This window comes from Hyperolius riggenbachi, chromosome 1 (genome assembly GCF_040937935.1).
Source record: "Hyperolius riggenbachi isolate aHypRig1 chromosome 1, aHypRig1.pri, whole genome shotgun sequence".
In the NCBI taxonomy this organism is placed as follows: domain Eukaryota; kingdom Metazoa; phylum Chordata; class Amphibia; order Anura; family Hyperoliidae; genus Hyperolius; species Hyperolius riggenbachi.
The window spans coordinates 223,824,659-223,846,819 of record NC_090646.1 but is presented as its reverse complement, the minus strand read 5'-3'; the positions used below and the strand labels follow the sequence as shown (position 1 = coordinate 223,846,819).

At 41.7% G+C, this 22,161-nt stretch overlaps 1 long non-coding RNA gene across 1 annotated transcript; it reads left to right on the top strand.

Annotated features, from left to right (window-relative positions):
- Positions 1–387: 387 nt before the first annotated feature.
- On the top strand, positions 388–21,593 carry LOC137547164 (uncharacterized). Its single transcript, XR_011026507.1, has 4 exons — positions 388–531; positions 3,209–3,255; positions 9,540–9,578; positions 21,519–21,593. It is a non-coding gene; the product is annotated as an uncharacterized lncRNA (long non-coding RNA).
- Positions 21,594–22,161: the final 568 nt, after the last annotated feature.

Below are 22,161 nucleotides of genomic sequence, written 5' to 3'. Positions count from 1 at the left end.
AGAACACATTTCTCAGTCCATCCTAAACAGGGCCGGGCCAAGGCAGAGGCTGGGCAGGCACCAGCCTCTGAGCGCAGCCACCAGAGGGCGCATTCCTCTGCACTATTCCCACCTGACGCATTCCTGTGTCATTTCCCCTGCAACCTGCCTGCCGCATCGCTCATCCCTCAGCGCTCTTTGTCTGCATTCCGCAATCACCTCGAGTCCCCTAGCAGTGTTGTCCTGAGCCCGTCTCCCCTGTGCCTTAAACAGCCACGCAGTCATCAAAGAGATGACAGGCACGGCTGTGGCATTATGTTACTAGGCAACAGCAGGAAGCCAGCTTCTGCTCCAATGGAAGTGGCTTCCTGCAGAGTTGCCTGTAAACTCTGATAAACCACATGAGCGGCTGAGCTGGCTGGACTGGACGGGAGGGGATCCTTCCATCTTAATCAGGCAGCAGTGAACCTTTCACTGTAACGCGATGCCCATGCATGACAGCCAGGACATGGACCCAGCTGTTTATGTGGAGCCCTGGAAGGATTGAAACAGGTATGGAGGGGAGGAAGGGCGTTTTGAAAGAAGCACACATCACTGCTACGCATCACTCCAATCATCTCACACACATACTGCACACACACTGCACACACACATATATACACACACACACACACACACTGTATACATACACACACACACACACACACACACACACACACACTGTATACACACACACACACACTGTATACACACACACACACACTGTATACACACACACACACACACACACACTGCGCACACACACATATATACACACACTGCACACACACACACACACTGTATACATACACACACACACACACACACACACACTGTATACACACACACACACACACACACACTGCGCACACACACATATATACACACACTGCACACACACACACACACTGTATACATACACACACACACACACACACACACACACACACACACACACACACACACACACACTGTATACACACACACACACACACACACTGCGCACACACACATATATACACACACTGCACACACACACACACACTGTATACACACACACACACACTCACTGTACAGACACACACACTGTACACACACACACACACACACTGCACACACACATATATACACACACTGTATACACACACTGCACACACACACACACTGTACACACACACACACACACACACACACACACACACACACACACACACACTGTACAGACACATACACTGTACACACACACACACACACACTGTACACACACACAAAAATTTACTACCAGATTTATTACTTCCAACATGTTCAATCTGACTTCTGATCGATTTTCCCATCGATTTTCCATTCACTTGAAATTGAATTAGAAAATCAGATCATGAATAAGAAAATGAATTAGAAATCAGATCAGACATGTTGGAAATAATGGATCTGGCAGTAAATCTGCCAGACTACACCAGGGCTTTTTCCACTGTCCCCACCATTACACAGCTATTGTGCTGCCCAAGCGCCCAATTACTAGCTATTGCCAATCATTTTAGAATTATGACATGAGCACCTATAGGAAAGGGGGGGCGCACTTTGGAAGCTCTGCCTCTAGTGCTGGGAAACCTTGTCCCGGCCCTGATCCTAAACACTGGCATGGATCTGGCCCTCCAGCCTGGAGTTTGACACATGTGCTGTAAGGGAAGAAGTCTCTTGTTTTAACATTGCTAGAAGGAACCATAATGTACATCAGAACTTTAAGACCAATATAAATACTGTAAACCAGTATAAATAAAGTTAACTTTTTGTCCATCACACAGAGTTTCTCTCCCCTACTGACCTTCCCATCATGGTATAACAACAAATTTGGGGTCCTCAGAACATTTTGTAGGTTACTCCCCCTCCCCTCCTTTTTATTGCTACCTGTTTTGGAACACATTGTCCTATTCTTCCACCTGCCTCTGTCCCACCTCTCAGTCCTGGCAGCACTCTTACCCTCGCGTCTCCATCTCCTGCTGTCATCGCTCACGTGATGTCAATGGAACACTGACAGGAGAGTCACGTGACTAGAAGGCAGCTTCTGGGAAAGAGGCATGTGGGAGGAGAGGATCTACAACATGCTCAGAGTTAGGAATTTATAGCAACACCTACTGCCCAGAGCCACCCTATGTAGCCATTATTGGTGTGGGTCTCTATTGGAGGGCGCTTTATTGGTGGGTAAGAATTTGGGGCCTCTCAGCTTTTGACCCTCCTTAGTGGCATATATAAGGAGCAATGGGCCCAAGTGCAAGATTTACATTGGGCTCTCTCAAGCACTCTGTACATAACAAGTGCAATGGAGCACCAAAACAAAGACAGTCGCAGCGCCTATAGGTGTAAGCAGAGGAGGGAAAGTTTGTTAATAATTACTACTATTCAAACACATATAGAAGTGATCATTACCAGCACAATACCAATGAAGAGCTCAAACATTAAAGGGTGGCTCCTAGTGGGCCCCTCTGGTCCAGGAGCACCGATGCAGTCACAACATCTGTATCCCATATTACCACACCACGGACTCTCCTGCTCCTCCAGTAGTTACACATCTACTCTCACATGCATCATCCCTTGTAATGTGACGTCTCACACACGGCAAGGGTAATATAAAACTAGGATCTATCATATTTAAACGGTTTTATTTTATTTGCAAGAAGTTTTAAATCAGGATGATACCATTTATTGGATAACTACAAATGAATAAGAATAAACAAGCTTTCGGCCTTGCAGCCTTCGTCAGGTTTACATCCTGTTAGTTTGCAAGCTGGTGGTACAGACAGCTTATATACATGCATTGCAAACTAACAGGATGTAAACCTGACGAAGGCTGCAAGGCCGAAAGCTTGTTTATTCTTATTCATTTGTAGTTAGCCAATAAATGGTATCATCCTGATTTAAAACTTCTTGCTTTTACTGATGGCTAACACGGTACAATACCCTACTGCTACTATTATTTTATTTGGTTAACCAACAACTCCAAGAATGAAAATAATGGAATTATTTGGACCTTTGAACACATGTGCTGTCAATCTCACAACTCTGTATTTTATTTTTTGTTTCTAAAATCTTAATAAAGTGAGATTTAAAGAAAAAATTATGGAATAAAAGCAACATAAAAGTGTAAAGGTCTTGTATGTCCATAGACCCAGTTAAAAGCATGTGTTTATTGCAGTTTTGATCCTTGCTGAAGCTGCCATTAGAAAATGATCATGCCCTCAAGTGAGTATTTCTCTTTGATAACAACATCTATAGCACATCAAAAATTCTGCCTAGAACACAGAGAAGATCAGGCTAGACAACAGAACTTAAGTTAGAACTTTCTGAGCAATAAGCTCCAATGTCCCACTAGGACCTGGTGGCAAATATCTCATCCATATTAAGTATACACGGTTGACTTCAGGTATGCAAAGCCAATTAATTGATGCATGTGTCACGTGCAGACTATGTAGATATTTAAGGTGGTGTGAGCAAGGTGCCAGTATAGAAACTGTTGCTATCATGGGGAAAAAGAGTGATTTATCAGACATTATAAAAGGCATGATCGGCAACCAGGCCAACCAGGCCAGCATTTTTAACATGAGGGAGTTTGTCAACTGTTCATGGGCTGACATATTTTAAAGAGGAACTCCAGTGAAAATAATGCAATAAAAAAAGTGCTTCATTTTTACAATACTTATGTATAAATGATTTAGTCAGCATTTTCCTGTTGTAAAATCTTTCCTCTCCCTCATTTACATTCTGACATTTATCACACGGTGACATTTTTACTCCTGACAGGTGATGTCAGTGGAAGGAGATGCTGCTTGCTTTTTTGGCAGTTGGACACAGCTATAAACAGCTGTTATTTCCCACAACAAGGCTCCCACAGTGTGATATCAGCACCATGGTCCTGACATCACACTGTGGGAGGAGGTTCAACACAATATCAGCCATACAGAGCCCCCTGCTGATCCTTTTGAGAAAAGTAAAATATTTCTCACTGGAAAGGGGGTATCTGCTACTGATTGGGATGAAGTTTATATCTTGGTTATGGTTTCTCTTTAACCACTTCATCCTGCAGGTGTTTTCACCTTCAGGACGGAAGCAGTTTTCCCGTCAGCGCCTCTCCCATTCATTCACCAATAACTTTATCACTGTCACATGTGTATAATTTATATCTTGTTTTTTTCGCCACAAATTAAGCTTTTTGTGAGTGATACTTGTTTTTCAGTAATGACTTTATTTTCTATGTTTTTTATAGGCAAATACACAAAAAAATAAAAATGAAAAAATACACTATTTCTTCAATTCCGACCACTATAGTTTTTAAATAAGCAATGCTTATTAATAAATCAATGAATAAAACACACCCATTTTATTTGCCTGTTAGTCCCAGGTATCACAACATTTAAATTATGTCCCTAGTACAATGTATGGCGACAATATATTATTTGGAAATAAAGGTGTATTTTTTCTGTTCTTTTTTTTTGTGCCCCATCAATTGTAAGCCCTTATGTACTAAAATACCAGTAATATACCCTCATAACATACATGTAAAAAAAAAAAGGTAAGTCCCTAAGGCATCTATTTATGGATTTTTATTTATTTTTTACTTTTTTTATTTATTTGTTTGCTTGGTAACTAGGGTGGGGGGAGGGAGCTTTGGAAGTGATTTAATTATATTAATTGTTTTAATAAATAAAATCTATTAAGTGTAATTTAACGTTTAATTTAACTTTTCACCACTAGATGGCGATAGAAACACTCACTGGATTGCCGGAAAGTGTTTTTTTTCCTGTTCATTCACGTTTGTTCTTATGAATGGACATGGCCCCTGATTGGGGTCATGTCTATTCATTACAGGCACTGCGATTGGTCCCGAGAAGCTTTGCTTCTCTTCTTTAATTGCCAAAACGGAAAACCCGCGACCCCGCGGGTATTGCCGCTTGCAAACTGGACGAGAATACTCGTCCAGTTTGCCATTCGCTGCACCTATTTGGAGGAGAATACTCGTCCAGATAGGCTTAAGTGGTTAAATGTACCGTAAGTGGATACATTGTATCTTTTTAGAATAAAAGAGAAAGCTAGGAAATGTTTTGAGGGGAATAATGAGTACCTAAATTACATTGCTATACAATATGGGGTGTGGGGAAAATTCTAAATTCTTTCCTATATTTTAATTAATTAGATGGGATTTATCCACCTGGTTCCAATGAGACTACATATTTCAAACTGTATATTTTCGACAACCTAGTTACAGGTATCCTACTGTCAACCTTGTTCCGACAAGCCAGCTGTCAGACGCCGGGCAAGGGGGTCACTCAGAGACATCGGCTTCTTCAGCTCAAAAATGTCCTTGACAGAAACCTGACTGTGGGCAGATGAGCAGGAACTGCTTACAGAGAACCTGTACTGAGTAAAAATATTTAAAATAAACACATGAGGTAACTTCAAATGAACATTACATAGTTACCTTGCCATCAGTTCCTTTCAGAAGCTCACTATTTTCTTCTGACAATAATCCCTTCCAGTTCTGACTACATCAGTTGCTGTCAATAAAATATCAGTTGCTGTCAATAAAATATCAGTTGCTGTCAGTTATAACTGAGAGGAAAACTGATGTACCAAGTAATGTCCATGTTTCCCTATGGCTCAAGTGGGCGATGTTACAGTTTAACTGTGTGCTGACCACAAAGCTGTTATGGGGTAATGGCCATTTTCAAAATGGAGGACGGAAAATTCCCTTGATCACAGTGAACGAACAGGATGCGGGACAGGAGAAAGACACTGAGGAGTAGGAAGGTAAGTATGACTTGTGTATGCTTATTTTGACTTTTAATTATCAGTTCAGGTTTTCTTTAAGGTGAGAAGCGGAGTGGAGGGTGGTTGTGAAGGGACAAGGACAGCAGAGGTTGACGTGGCTGAAGAAGCTGGAGCAGGAGGAGGGTGGCTTTGGGTGTTGCTCCCATTGTTGTGTTTGGGGATCAATTGCCGTCGCAAAACAGTTGTACCTAGGTGGGTGTTGGACTTCCAATGACTTAGAATCTTGTGGCACAGGTTGCAAATGGTTTGCTGTTGTCAGAGGCACACACACACAAAAAATGACCACCGTGGTGAGTTTTGGGATGACGGAATTCGGGTGGTAGTGGTAACAGCAGAAGTTGGCGGGGGTGTTGGCAGGCTGACCCCAGGTGCCGATGCATGCTGTTTGCCAGTACCACTAGTTCCTTGTGAAAAGCTCCCCCTGCTTACAACTCTTCTCCTCCTCCTCTCATTCTCCCCATCTCCCCAGTTTCATCTCTTCTTGCGGGCACCCATGTCACATTCATGGACAGATCGTTATCATCAGCTGCTTTACTTGTTTCTGACAATTCCCAATAGCCACCAGCAGCGGGTACATCATCATCATCACACGTTACGTCCATGTGTGTAAGGTCGCCTGATTTAGAAATATCAGGTGTACCATCCTCATCTCCATCCTCTGGCAATATTGCTTGTGCATCACTTATTTCCTCAAACTGATTTGTAAATAACTCCTCTGCCACATCAAGTGAAGCAGTTGTGGTGCTAGTTGGGGTGGTGGTTGTGGGGCGAGTGGTAAGTCATGGGGTGCCTGAATAAGAGCAAGAGGAGGATGGTGCACCAAGGTTCCAAAAGGAAGTGGTAGCTTGGGAGTTCAGGGTATGTGGCCCCTGAACAATGGGCATCGTTCTAGGACCACAGCAAATTACAGCAGCACAACCCCCATGACCCCTCTGGTGTAGCCAGCCTCTGCCTGTCATTTTTTCCCCCCAATATTAAACTAACCAAAAAATTCCCTTCCACTGAGGAGGAACTGGTTCTCCGCACAGGTTGGGTGACCGATAGGGTTGATGTACTGCAATCTGCCACACCAGCTAAACGCTGCACTGGACAATCACTGGATGCAGAGAAATGCAATATAATAAGATCAAAAGAAAACAAAAATAGCACTTAGGAGAGTATTGTGCAAGGAACTGGACCAGCACTAGCAGTGTCCACACCGGTGTCCACCAGCTAAAGTCTCTGCACTGAGAGAAATGCAATAGAACAAGATCAAAAGAGAACAAAAATAGCAATTATGATGGAGTGTATTGTGCAAGGTATAGGACCTGTGTCCACCAGCTAAAGTATCTGCACTGGACAGTTACTGGATGCAGAGAAATGCAATATAGCTATCAAAAGTGAACAAAAATAGCTCTTAGGAGAGCATTGTGCAAGGTACTGCAGCAGCAGCAGTGTCCACACAGTGCATACCTGTATCAGACAGTACACTGTGGACAATCAGACAGAAAGAACTGCGACTTCACAATAGCAATAAAACCTGTTACCAGCCCTTACATGGTCTCTGTGGCTGCTAAGGATGCTGTACAAATGGTAATAATGCCAGTGAGAAAACAGAACAGAGTCCTAACTAAGGCTTTCTCTATCTGCAGTAGAGCTCTGTCCCTGCTTTCACTCACAAAGCACACAGGCAGACTGTAAGATGGCGTTTTTATAGGGGGGTAGAGTCAGGGTGGGAGTGTTAGCTGATTGGCTGCCATGTGTCTGTTGACTCTGGGGTGAGGGGTTAAAGTTTGGCTCCATGATAATGCATTATTATTATTAATTGTATTTATAAAGCACCAACATATTACGCAGCGCTGGACATTAATTTAGGTTACAGACAATATTTAGGGGTGACAAACAGCAATATGACAATACAGGAATACAAGAAAACCAGATCACACACCATAGTATGAGTACCAGGTAATGCTTAGTCAGTCACTCGATGGGAGCATGGAGATTAGGCAAGTTAGGTTCACTCAAATGCATAGCATGGGTGTTACAGTAATGGAGGTGAATGATCAGGTAGGACACAAAAGGTGGAGGACCCTGCCCAAAGGCTTACAATCTAGAGGGAGAGGTAGGGACACGAGAGGTAGGGGACCAGAGTTCAGCTGTGGGTTTAGAGCAATTGTGAGGGGTGGTAGGCCAGAGTGAAAAGGTGAGTTTTGAGGGCCTTCTTGAAGGTGTTGAAGGAGGGGGCTGCCCTATTGGGTGGAGGTAGGGAGTTCCATAGTGTTGGAGCGGCTCTTGAGAAGTCCTGGATGCGTGCATGGGACTGGGTGATGCGGGGGACGGTCATGCGAAGTTCATTGGAGGAGCGGAGTGAGCGGCTTGGTGTGTATCTCTGAGTAAGATCAGAAATGTAGGTTGGACAGGTTTTGTGGACAGATTTGTAGGTCAGACACAATATCTTGAATCTGATTCTGGACTGGATAGGAAGCCAGTGGAGGGATTCCCGGAGTGGAGCCGCCCTGGTGGAGCGATGGGAGGAGTGGATAATTCTGGCTGCCACATTCATGATGGACTGCAGTGGGGCTATTCGGCTCATAGGGAGACCAGACAGAAGGGCATTGCAGTAGTCGAGGCGGGAAATTATAAGGGCATGGATGAGCAGTTTGGTGGTGGCAGAGGTCAGGAAGGGGCGAATCTTACAGATGTTACAAAGGTGGAAGTTGCAGGACTTTGTGAGGTTTTGGATATGGGGAGTGAAGGAGAGTGCGGAGACCAGGGTGACACCCAGACAGCGGGCTTGAGAGGTAGGGCGAATGGTAGTGTGGTTAACAGTGACCTGCATGGTAGATCCAGGGATGACCGGGGTGGAAAGATCATAAATTCCGTTTTGTCTAGATTTAGTTCCAGGAACCAAACGGACATCCAGGAGGAGATGGCAGATAGGCAGGAGGAGGCCTTGTTCATGGTAGTGGTGGATATGTCAGGGGTGTGGAGGTAGATTTGGGTGTCATCTGCATACAGATGATAGTTAAAACCCATGGAGGAGAGATGTATAGGGGGCGGGTCAAACACACCATGTTTTCGACCTGACGGGGTGGGTACGAACACCCGTTCTTCTCCGTGAACTATTCGCTGGCGAATAGTTCGGGCCATCTCTAGTGTGTATGTATGTGCCACCATCGCTCGAAAACGCCTTCAACGATTTCAATGAAACTTGCTATGCAGATAGATTATTTTTTCTTTATTGTAAATATAACTGCAAAAAGATACAAACAAAACAATTTGGGGTTTCCCCCACTGCAGAATTATTTTTATACATATTGAGATATTCTAAAAATTGACAAAAAATAAAACAGAACAGAGGCTATATCAAGATATTTACTAATTTTCAGCACTTTCATGTGTATAGTGATCTAAAATAAAATGGTGATATTCATCACCAAACAGCTGGAGAATCACATACTACAGAGATATTTATAAATCACCGGTTCCCACGCCTATTTATAAAAGTAGAGATATTAATATTGTTTTCCTTTGTTTTCTAACAAAACATTTTCTCCTTTCAGTTCCTTTTTAACTTAAGAAAAGCAAAAAGATAAACAAGTATATAAAATAAATTGAAATAAAAATACACTTTATCTTTTCCCAAAGAAAGCTTGGTATTGTTGCTTTTTCTAAGAAATCAGCAGATTCTTCAGTCAGATCTGATTCTCTTATCTTGACAGTTACCAGAAAGAAGGGACATGACAGCCATTTTGGAAGAGGTATGTGCTAAAACTAGACAGTCATATCAAGATCAAGCTATCACTATTAATCAATGCTGCCTCTTCACAATCTTTAACAGAGAGAGCTGACAGTTATAACAAAGAATGTCTTGTGAATACATCATCAAATGGAAAAGTATGTGTGGAACCAGTGGCATTGTTAAAAACATTTGGGCCCCAATGTCAAATATGGATCCCCCACCACCACACACACTGCTTTCCACCTCCTTGCAGCATAGCTCCCTCAACCAAAGCCTTGTTTCCCCAGATGAAAAAAACAAAAAACAGTATACAGGTGCACCCAGATACAAGAACTAAGTAGTCATGTGCCCCTAAAACAAAAATTAAGTAGCCTTTGTGCTTTCAGAAAATAGTTAGTATAGTAAAACTGGGTACACATGTATTCCCCAAGTTCAAATAGTTGTAAGTAGCCATATGTGCCCTCTACCCCATATAATAATATTAGGTAGCAATATGAGCTCTCCCCACTGTATATAACAGTATTAGATAGACATGTGTGCCCCCCCCCCACCCCACAGCAGGCCTAGGTAGCCATGTCAGCACAGGTGAGTCCTGCTCCGTTACCGACTCTGAAGAATGGTCTCACTGTGTGGAATTGTCGTTGAGAAGTGACCTGCTGATAGCTTTTCTTTGCAAAAGTATTCCTGATTTCAGGCATAATTTATGACAATCTCAATGCTAGGTCAACCCATTGAGATCTGTATTGATCAGGTGTGATGATCACCCAGAGTTTGCCCTCAACTGTTCCAAAACAAACCATTCATTTATGACAAGTCATAAGACGTGTTCTCTTTTTACAGTTTACTAAATGTGCTCCCTGCTGTCTTCTGTCTCCTCCTCTCCACAGAATAAGATAAACCTTTCAAAAATGGTGAATATCCATATTTTTGACCGCTTCCACAATGTCCTGGGGGTTGTTGCATTTTGGCCAAACAATCAACTACCCTCTAATATCTCTTGGTAGGTTTCCTCTCATGCAGAAATAAAGCACAGTCAATGCATCTGGCTTCACTCTGTGGAGATTAAGCCAGCTTGTTATTCTTGGCCTGTGGATGTATATAACGGAGGAGCTTCTGCTTAAGCTATAGCCATAAACTCAGTTTGGTTTTCAGAGAAGGGCCTGCATAAAGGTTGAAAAGAAGGACAATCAAATCCATCACGCCTGACCTGAAGAAAAAACACCACCCTATTTTGTGGCATTCCTAAAGTTTAGTCCTGAAGGGGCATCGGAAAATAGAGGCAGGCTGAAGCTGTTTATGACAAGCTGCCACACACTGTCAGTGCGGTGAAAGATTGGAGTCTTTTTGTTACTTCAGGCCCAATGCAGATCTGGGGAGCAATCCCCACAATGTGGAGCACTTCAAAGAACTGATTATGCAAATACTCACTTGTTTAAAGGAATTATTTATCACACAATAAACCCCCTGCTTGGATAGGAAACAATAGATCAGGCCAGCTAGCACTTTTAGCCCAAGGCTGGTCGGCAAAAAAAGAAGAGCTGCTCACGATTTATTAGCCTAAACTAATTTCACTAATTCTATTTTCACACATTTTATTTTATTAGTCAGTGTTTTGCTGCCTGGGCTTCACGGTCAGAAGATCCCAGCACATTGGAAAGATTCATGGTCTGAGGATTTTATTTAATTAAGGCATTCACTTGGGGAAAGTGGATTTTGCACCTCAGAATGATTTCCAGGTGCCTGGTGCTGGTGGCTTAAAGATAGAAAGAATAAGAGAAATGGATAAAAGAACCGAGCTCTGGTATTATTTGAAGAGTGACACAAAGCCAGCACATCCATTTTGTGCTCACCACATAAAAAAGCTTTTGTCACAAAGTGTTTGTTTTAAAGTTTCCATCTTGGCTCCCGGCTCTGTTGTCTGCTCTCCAATCGCTTTACATGGTCATGGAGATAAAACACACACATCCACATCCATATGATGAAAAGGCATTGAGCTGATGCATATACATGGAAGCTGGAACAAATTTATAGTAACAGCATTACAGGTATGAAGACGCCCATAAGGGCCTATTCATGCCAGCTCTGCGTGGGGCTTCATTGTTCAATGCAGACAGAGAACAGGAGCCCAGCAATAAAGATAGAACTGAGCGGTGCTTGTTCACTACACAGATCTGTAGCAGGCAGTGCTGCAGGAATTAGTAGCAGCTTGCGTTTTCTGTGTCAGTGTGCTAAAACCCAGTGCAGTGCATTTCAGGGCATGCAACAGAAGCTCTCATTGGGCCCCTTTTACATTTAATCAGTTGCTCTCAGTTATAACTGAAAGAAAACTGATTTTCAACGTAATGCCCATGTTTTCCTATGGCACCGTTCACACTTAACGTGTTTTAACTGAAATCTTCTTCCCAATGCACTGGTATGGAAAAAAGCGTACCAAAGCGCACTAACGCATACCAACTGGCGCTGGGCCCATTCTCACTGGGATCGCAAAATGCTAGCGATTAGCGCTAGCATTTTGCCGCTGCGATTTTTTTTTCACGATAAAAGTACATTTTTCACCGTACTTTTTCACAGTTTTGAGCGATTGCGGTTTGCGTTTCTTTAACGTAATCGTGGTTGCTCAAAAATCACCAAAAAGCGGTGCATGTACCGTGTTCGCATTTATTACAAATCACCGGTGATCGCGACAGTGAGGTCACTGCCATATACATTTAATTGCACTAGTGCTTTTAAAAGTGCTAGCAATTGCCGGCGATTAGCGGTAAATGGACGCTAATCGCCCAAGTGTGAATGGGCCCTTAGCCTTAGGACCCTTTTCTACTGCATGCACTTCAATTAAATTTTCAGGGCACATGCGGTATTCTAATTGCAAGAATCCACCAGGATGATGTAAACCGTGCTGCACTATTTTCACTACTGTGATGCAACTTCTCCCCAAATGCTAATTTGTGGTGTACTTGTATGTGCATTAAGTCAATGGGAGCACAAAAAGTGATCAACCACAAACATAAAAACTGCAGAGAAAATGTGCACAAATCACAGAGAACCGGAGGTTTGATTTTCAAAAGTGATTGAATCACACTGCTATGCTATGCTTCAGTTTGCAATTTACACTGGAAAAAACCTCTAATGTGCCATGGTGGTCCTTGTCAGCAATTCTTGTCACTGTGCCTATATTAAGCAGTGCTATGCTCTAAAATTATGTAAATGCAAAGCTATGTATAGTGTGCACAGCTGTCCCCTGACATTGCTGGGCTGTTCTTTCGTGATCCGGCCCAATGTCTATGGTTTGTCGTGCTCCTCCCCCTCCATGGAGCCAATCAGCATGTCTACACAGCAATCATTCTTAAACTGTCACTCTGACATTCCCTGCTGTCATTGCACCCATAATAATCCATTGTATGTTCAGTATGTAGTTTAAGGTGTTATGCTGAGGTGCTGTGATTACAAGGAAATTCTGGTGTTAGACTACATTGGCCTTATTTGATTCCTTTTTCTGCTAGATCACACCTTATCAAAAAATGCCTTCTAAGCCACCAGCAAGAAAGAACATACTAAGATTAATTTTGACAGTAGATCTACTTTTTTTTTTTTTTTTAATTTTTAAATTGCAAATTGTATTGAAGTGCATTTATTTGGCCCAATTCCATCCTGCAAATAATTTGCATTAAATTGACATTAACATTTTATTGGCCATCCCTTATGGAAAAAAATATATCAGTGTAGCACAACTGCTCTTAATTACTCATCACTCATCTAAAACACCCTCAAAATTGACCACAGAGTATAAGTCATTCAATACCCCAAACTAAACCCACCAAAACATATCAGGAATCAGGTAAGATGTCATTGGAACTGCTACTGTTAAAAAACACACATGCTCTGTTCAACCTGACCTGGACTTTTAACTGAGCCACCATGCAAAATTGACTGTTGCCCAATACGGTGGAAGCTGAGATATTTCAGGAAGATTTCATGGAATTGATAAAACGTTCTAAAAATTGATATGTTCAATTACCGTACATTTGGACTGGCTATCTTTACCCATTTACTAAAGAGTACTGAAAACAAATGGAGATACAAAAAGCACAGCTTAATTAAAAACACTCACAAAAATCAATATTACCATGCCATTCTTGAAAACGTGATATGGCCGGTTGGCACATATGTACTTGTGTATTAAATATATATGGATGGTAGTTTGCAGGCATCACAAAGTTCCAAGTTTGCAAGTGTGCAAGTAAGACACAAGAAGATATGGGTGTTGAATTACTATCACTATAGTTCCCCTTACTGCACGCTTAGCATGCCTTATTAGCGTTAATGTGCCTTATCAGAGTTGGCGTGCCTCATCAGAGTAGCATAGCGAGCACTACGAACTTATGCCTGCTAATTGGCAATGACGAGAGCTCTACTCATCCTGCCCTGACCCCCTACGGGTCCAATCACTTTAAAGGACATTATCCTTAAACTTTGATTGGCCCAATAGGCTGCCTGACAAGTTTCCTGTCAAGTAACAGGCAGCCTATTGGGCCAATCAAAGTGCAGGGATAATGTCCTTTAAAGTGATTGGACCCGCAGGGGCTCAGGGCAGAATGAGTGGAGCTCTCATCATTGCCAATTAGCAGGCATACGTTTGTAGCACTCGCTATGCTACTCTGATAAGGCACACTAACTCTGAAAAGGCATGTTAACTCTGATAAGCCATGTTAACTCTGATAAGGCATGCTAAGAGTGCAGTAAGGGGAGCTATGGAGATAGTGAATCAACCCCATTATATTTATTTTTACAGATACATTCATATTTAGTTTACAAAATAAGTTTATTGAAATTCAGCAAACAGATAGAGAAGGTTATTGGATTGACAATATTGACTCACAGTATTTATCATGGATATGACAAAATTACAGATACATATTTAATACAGGGTACAACCATACAGTGTATGTTAGTTTGCCACTTCTCACAGGTTTCCGATGATGTCTAGCACTGCAGCAGTAGCTACATGTCCATATTATTTGAGTGCCACCTACTGGCTTCATCTGGCGCAAAAGGAATATTCACAGGCAATATTTCACATCCTCTTGATCTAAGAAAATAATAATTCAAACAAATCTATTTTGTATCACAAAATATACAAATATGAATAGAATATAGTTGATATTAATTTCTAATCATATTAAAATATTTATGTATGCAATATATTAATTAAATATGTATGACATGTATTTAATTCTAATCAAAATATTGAACACTTTAGTAAGTCTTGAAGCAAATTTACTACATTTTGTATTATTTGTGAGATGCTAATCACAACACTGCATTGTATGTCTATGGAAATAGGGAGGCTGAATACTGAATAAATAAAGGCCTGAGAGTTTGTCTCTGGGGAGTCTGCATGAGGCTGAGAACAAGACCACAGGCGACACACAGAGCACTCGTGTGCCAAAACAACAGCTCTCGTGACTGAGCACTTTCTTGTTTCCTAATGCTGCACTGAACACTTCCTGTCTACAAGTCACATGGGTGTAGCTGGGGGTAGAACAGGGAGAACAAGGAGCCTATTTATAAAGACGTGGAATTCCGAAAACCATTTTCTTGTTTTACAGTTTTTATAATATTTACATATTTTCAATAAGGCATTCAGATTTTGTTCTGTAAAGCAGAGGGACACCAAGAGCCCCAATAGTGTAATTCGTCTTGGGGACAACAAAATAAATCAGAAGTTAAAATTATACTTACAAACCAGGGTTACCAATAGGTAACCACTGTATAGGCAGGTGGGGAGAACAATCCTGACCCCACTCAGGAATAAAAAGTCGCTCTCTGTAGACAGGAAAATAGGGTAACAACCCTCCACCCAGGGTGGACTTAATGTAGTGTACAAGATACAGAGGCGCCAAAAGAATAAAAGGTAATTAAATGAACTTAAAAAACCAACTGGTTAAACAGAGGAGGCAGCGGTGGTCTTACCCCCTCCAAACAGACACAGGCAAGGACTGCGATTCAGACAGTCAACAATTTATTCGGAACTCCAAAAAACAATGCAACGCGTTTCACGGGCCATACATCCCGCTTCCTCAGGCAAAATACAGTAGGAGTCACAGCATCTGTATTATATCAGCGAGCTCGGCGCGTTGCATTGTTTTTTGGAGTTCCGAATAAATTGTTGACTGTCTGAATCGCAGTCCTTGCCTGTGTCTGTTTGGAGGGGGTAAGACCACCGCTGCCTCCTCTGTTTAACCAGTTGGTTTTTTAAGTTCATTTAATTACCTTTTATTCTTTTGGCGCCTCTGTATCTTGTACACTACATTTTGTTCTGTAGCAATCAGAGTTTATTTTATTTATTTATTGTATTTATAAAGCGCCAACATAGTTGAGAACTGGGTACCATAATCACCCTAAAATGGCTATCAGAGATTCCACTCACTGAAATTGAGTAAAGGACTGACACTACCATTAGCTCTTGCTAGAAAAAGTAGTAGCAAGTGGCCCACTGAGGTGACTTGATAAGATTGACGTGTATATGTACATTCCCAAACATACAAATTACTGCTTCTTTTCTTCTTTTTGTGCCTCAAAGTGATAAGCATTCAGATATGCAAGTAACAGTTTCGCTGTAGTCAGGACCTAGTCGAACTACAGCATAAAGGTCCATACACACGCCAGACTGGAGGCAACGACGGGTCCGTCGTCACCTCCCGCTGGGTGGGCGTTCCAGCGACAGTCCGACGTTTGTACAGTCTGTCGGCGGACTGATACGGCTGTTTCTGAGCGATCCACCGGGCGGATCGCTCAGAAACAGCCGTATCAGTCTGCAGACAGACTGTACACACGCCGGACTGTCGCTGGAACGCCCACCCAGCGGGAGATGACAACTGACCCGTCGTTGCCTCCAGTCCGGCGTGTGTACAGACCTTAACTCTCACTGATATGGAATTACAGACAAAAAACTCTTGCTTGGAAGAGAATAGCTTCTGAGTTCAAATGATAGATAAAAAAGGTCATATATTTTATCTCTGGGACACTGAGACTGTGTGAAAAACCGTGTCATTCATATGAGCTAACGCAACATTAAACCTATTTTTTCAGCTTTTAAAATTAAAATAACACTGTAGGATTCTAAAAAAAAAAAGTTATTTTCAGGGGTAGGATGATATGTACACTTTACCCCATCATTTTATTTTGCACCCCAAGTTTTACTGGAGATTTTCGGGCAAATTAGCCAATAGGGCATTTGAATCAAAGACCATTGAGGCCATCAAGTTGGCCATGATAAAAATGGTGAACGCCATTTGGCAATTAATCAAAATGATGGTAATTCTAATCACCACTATATAGATAATAAGTGGCATAGTAAAACATGCAATCCCATACAAAAGTGGCAATTTAAGGTGCTTGGCTTGGCTGCTTGTACCTCTCGGTGTTACAAGCCCTACTCCATAGAGCCAAATTAATCCATGCCATGCACTGATGAGGGTCAACCAATCCGAAACAGTCTGTATGCATGTTGGATTATTATGGCTCTGTACAAACTAACAATCTGACACATCATTGCATTCCAGCGGTTCTGGAGGTGTGTTTAGCTTCTAAGGGTACAATGGTTAATTTGCATATATTCAGCAGTGTTGCACTGGGAGACATCTCAAGCTCACTCCAACCTGAATTATCGCAATTTCTTTCTGTGTTAAGAAGGCATACTTTTGTTTTTCTTAGCATTTTAGTAAGAGGGCTTTTAGGACCATTGTAGTCCCTTATACACTCCAATGAGTTCTGGTTCACCATGAGCTTGCTGGTTAGTCTGTACCTCTTGGCAAATTAAGAAATGCTGAAGATCTGAAAATGGCATTATTTCACCAGGAATAAAGTTATTTTTGTGGCGAGTAGCCTTTCATCCCTTTATAACTCGGACCCAAAAGAGGCACAACGAATTCTGTTGTGCAAGTCAGTAATCTTTGATCAGATCAGGTGACATTGCCTACACAGAAGTCCTCTAACCCGGACAGAAGAATCTGCAACTATGCACATTGCATTTGTTTTGGTTAATTGCTACAGTATTCTTCCACAGTAGAAGACCATCTGCTGCTTTAATGGATCTCCTCATGTACCACAGGAGTCAATCATTCAAGCCTGTACAGTGATAGCTGTGTGAGAGTCAGATCATGTTTTGTATGGGGAGATGATGGTTTTCTGTAAAAGTGGAACTGCAGCCAAACTCAAACTGCAAATAAATACAGTTGACCCACATCCACCAGGAGCATAAAAACGCTGAAAGCACGGAACACCTGGCACCCTACTTAAATTCCCCAGGGAATGATGGAACATTATCGTAGGTGATGCCAACAATATTTCAGTCTGAATGACGTGTCAAACATTAATGAATTTCAATCACAAATATACTGTATATAACAAATTCAAAAATACACCCATACAAAGGTGGGTACAGAACAAACTCACAGGGCCAGATTTATCAAGAGTGTCTGAGACAAAATATTAGTAGGTTTTTAGAAATCCGTGCAGAACTGTCTCAGGCATCTTAAGAAGTCATTAGATAGTGCAGATTGCTTATAAAACTGTTGTATAATAGGAGGAGCTAAGAAAGGTCTCTCAGACAGTGCAGTGTGTGAGGGGAATTGCTGTTGCTTAGGTAACCAACACACCTGCTGCATTGATACCAGCAGGCTCTGAGGAAGAATTCAGCAGGTGGGAGGTGCACATCACAAATCATGTCTAGCCTGCACTCTGTAATCATGTCTAGCCAGCAGTTCTACATCTGTAGAACTGCTATCAAGCACTTCTAAGGCCTCATTCACACTTTGTGCGCTTCTGTCTGCTTTATTTCAGCACATAATGTTAACAGATACATGTTGCTGAAAAAAAGGGCACAGAAGCCGACAGAAGTGCATTGATGTGAATGAGCCCTTAATCTGCACCAGTTTAGGAATGGATTTGCACTTTTCTTAACTGCAGTGCAGCTTTAGAAATTCATGCTAAATTGCCACTATTACCTAGGATTTAAGAAGGTTCTTATTACCATGCAGAACTGTTCTCCCTGCTGGTTAGAACAGATTAAGAAGAAAAAACTGTTGGTTATGCGCTGATAAATCTCCCCCATAGAGCTTGTAATGCACCAAAGGGTATGTAGATGGATAGATCTGTTTAGAAGTACAATCGCAATGTACATGTTATCTAGTTAACATTAGTTGTGCTAGTTGCTCACTAAGTAATTTGGGCTGTTTGTCCACTTGAACAGAACTTGCGTAAGTACTTGTAAAACTGTTGTGCACTGTCTGCGCACAGCAATTTTACAGCTGTTTGCTCTATATACCCCATTGTGTGTTTCACTGATGAGGTTCTAATAAACTAGGGGTCATTCCCCTGGTCATTTAGGCAGAGTCTTAGATCTCTAATGCTTTTGGAGATGATGGTTATTGACATTTAATGAGTTAATTTTGGGTTAGGAGCTGGATACGGAAGAGCCATAAAACCAACCTGTACTAAACTTTCATCTATTGGAGCCCATTTCTGCCATGGACTACATACTTAAAGGACATGTTAGAGCAAAAAAAAAACAGAAAACAAGATCTACTTAACTGGGGCTTCCTCCAGCCCCTGGCAGCTATCTGTCCCTCGCCGCAGCTCCGGAGTCCCTGGATCCCCTCCGTTGCAGATGCCGACCTCCCCAGGTCAGCAACTACTGCACCTGCGCAATCGCCATGATCACACTCCCATAGCGTGAGCGTTCTGCACAGGTGCAGTACTTCTCCCCTGCGCAGAATGCTCCAGGCTACGTCAGCACGATCGCTGCAGCTGTGCGCTTGCGCAGGCGCAGTAGATGCCAACCTGGCAAAGTCGGCATCTGCAGCGGAGAGGATCCAGGGACTCCGGAGCTGCGGCGAGGGACAGATAGGCTGCCAGGGCCTGGAGGAATCCCCAGTTGATCTTCTTTTTGTTTGTTTTTGCTGAGACGTATCCTTTAAATGATGTTTTTTAGTTATTGCACAATGTCATCTCACTTTGTTTGCTAGAGCTGAAGAATCATTTGTCTTAAGTTTCTTCTTCAGGCATAACACACAAATGGTGCTACATGGCAACAGAGCAACGTCAGAACTACATAAATAGCATTAGAAGCAAGTTAATTTGCCCCTTTTCACAAAGAGATATCAAAGGCATACAAAGTAATGCAATCTGATCCACAAACTTATAACTAACTGTCATTTCTACTCATAGTATATATAACTGAAAACAAGTGAAACGGGAATGATGTTATAGCACACTTGAGCAAGTTGCTAATATGAATGGTGATGTTTTAGGATCAGGCAGCATCCCAATTTATTTAAACAGAAAGTTCACTTAATAACAGTCAAGTGCACCCACTATTACATGAACTTTCATAGTTGTGATGAAACTGAAAAGAAACAACCCGTTTTTGCCCTTTTGAGCATTATCCCAATTACTGGCGAAGGCTAGTGTATGATATCACTATGATCTGCAGCCTTTAATTGCTGTGGGAGGGCTGTTTATTCATGGAGGATTTAATGGCTTTGTGCTTGGGTTCTGCCAAGGGTTTTGAGCCTGTCAGACAGGGCATTGCCTGTAGACAATCTTTATTCACAAGCCCGAGGACTGACAAGTGTTTAAAGAAAGCTCAGTAGGATGCAGGTAGCTCATAACACATGTGCTTTCCCATACAGGAATGCCTGCGGCTAATTAGACATATTTAAGCTTTAAGTGTATTTGCATCTTTATTTAGCATTCTAATTCTCTGCACAGAGGGCATGTTACATGACTTCAGGGACAATTCACTCCCATTTTACATGAATAAATTACATTCAAACTAGGACTTTTCTTTATTCCACAGATGTATAAATTATACATAGACGCTGAAATGTATGATAAAAGGAATGCTGCAAAGGTCACAAGTGAGAGAACACACGTAACATATTAGAATAAATATTCAGCACCTGTCAACTTACTTTACATGATTTAATGAAATGTGCGTTAGCAGTGGCAAGAAATACAATGATTAGCATTGATGGTCGTACACACTATAAAACGCAAACACATGAAAATAAACTGCTGTTGGTTGTGTTTTACGCCACGCATTAGCAAAGGTTGCTATGTGATTTGAAGCAGTTTTGGTAGTTTCTGAATGGTGTTTGCAATTTTGAGTGTTTTTGTGCATTTTTCAAACTAAAGGAACATGATTGACCATTCCAGAAAGACTGCAATCAGCTAGTGGAAAATAATCCTGTATAGCAGCTGTGACTCCCCCTACTGTGAGGGTAGTTTATTTGAGTTAGTTCAGGGAAGGTTAGAAGAGTTTTGCTGTGTTTTTTCCTTTTTTGGGTAGATTTTGAAGATGTTTATGGATCTAGTGATTCTTTTGTTGATGCTTGCAAACAAAACATCATCTGCTTCAGGTCAGAAAGGAGAATGGGAAATAATTCTGGACCCTCTATCAGCTACAAATGGAAGCATTGGGGAAATATAAGGAGACAGCTGGCTGTTTGAGAGTGTTGGGGGTTAACTAAGAGTGTGGGGACTGACTGAGGGTGCTGGTAAGTGGGTAAAGAGCAAAGCTTAACCCTGATACACATTACAGACCTTTGGCTGAGATGGTCCCTTGGGACCATCTTGGCTGAGGATCTAGGATGTGTACAACTTCTTTCTGACATAATTTAGTGACAATTTAGATAAATGACACCAAGAGAGCAGAACCCTAGGCCCTGGCCCATAAGGCCAAATGTGGAATGTTTCCCGTATCTGTCCCTATAGTGTGTTATTGGTGAAGGTTGTAGTGTTATTTGTGTAAAATAAAGAAAATAAATGCAAAAAAACTTTATTATCTGAGTTGCACATAACCTTCAGTAGCCAGGACTCCAACATAGTACTTATAAAAAAATGCACATAAAACTATGCATATATTTTAAAAAATCCTATTTTTATTGCTGTCTTGCAGACGTGCCAGCCTATCTGAAGACTGATCTGAAAAGATGGGGCTATAGCTTCTGAAAAAAAACACCAAACATTTTCCTGACTGAATATCTGGTGATAACCTATTACTTAAAAAAAACCCTCAAAGGTAAAGAGGTTAGGCATAAAGTGAACCTGTTCAAAAATTGTTAATGCAGTACTGGCCTGATTTGCACATTGTAATAGCCTCTTCCTCCTTCACTGCTACCACTGGTATAATGTAACACTGACTCTATTGAGTTGGAGCAGTTTAAAAAGAAGGGGTGCCTGATTCCAGAAGGTATTGAACACAGGTTCACTTTAAAAAGAACCCGTGAACCTGCCCTTTAATCTCTGACTGTTCCCACTAGACAACTGGTTTGACAGTTGTCTAGTGGGAACGGTTTAAGAAATACGGGGCTGGCACACCTTAATATACTTAATATACACTTGGACACCAGTTCAGTTTAAAATGCCCATTTTAATAATTTTTTGGTGCTTGGAAATAAACAGCTAAGGTTACTGGGAAGTACTCTTGAATATGCTGACAAGTTAGAAGCACTGTGTGAGCTTTATAGTGGAACTGTCCTCTAAGAGTGGCAGGCCATGAGTTTTAAATTGTGCGCACCTATTCTCTCACAAACCCAATC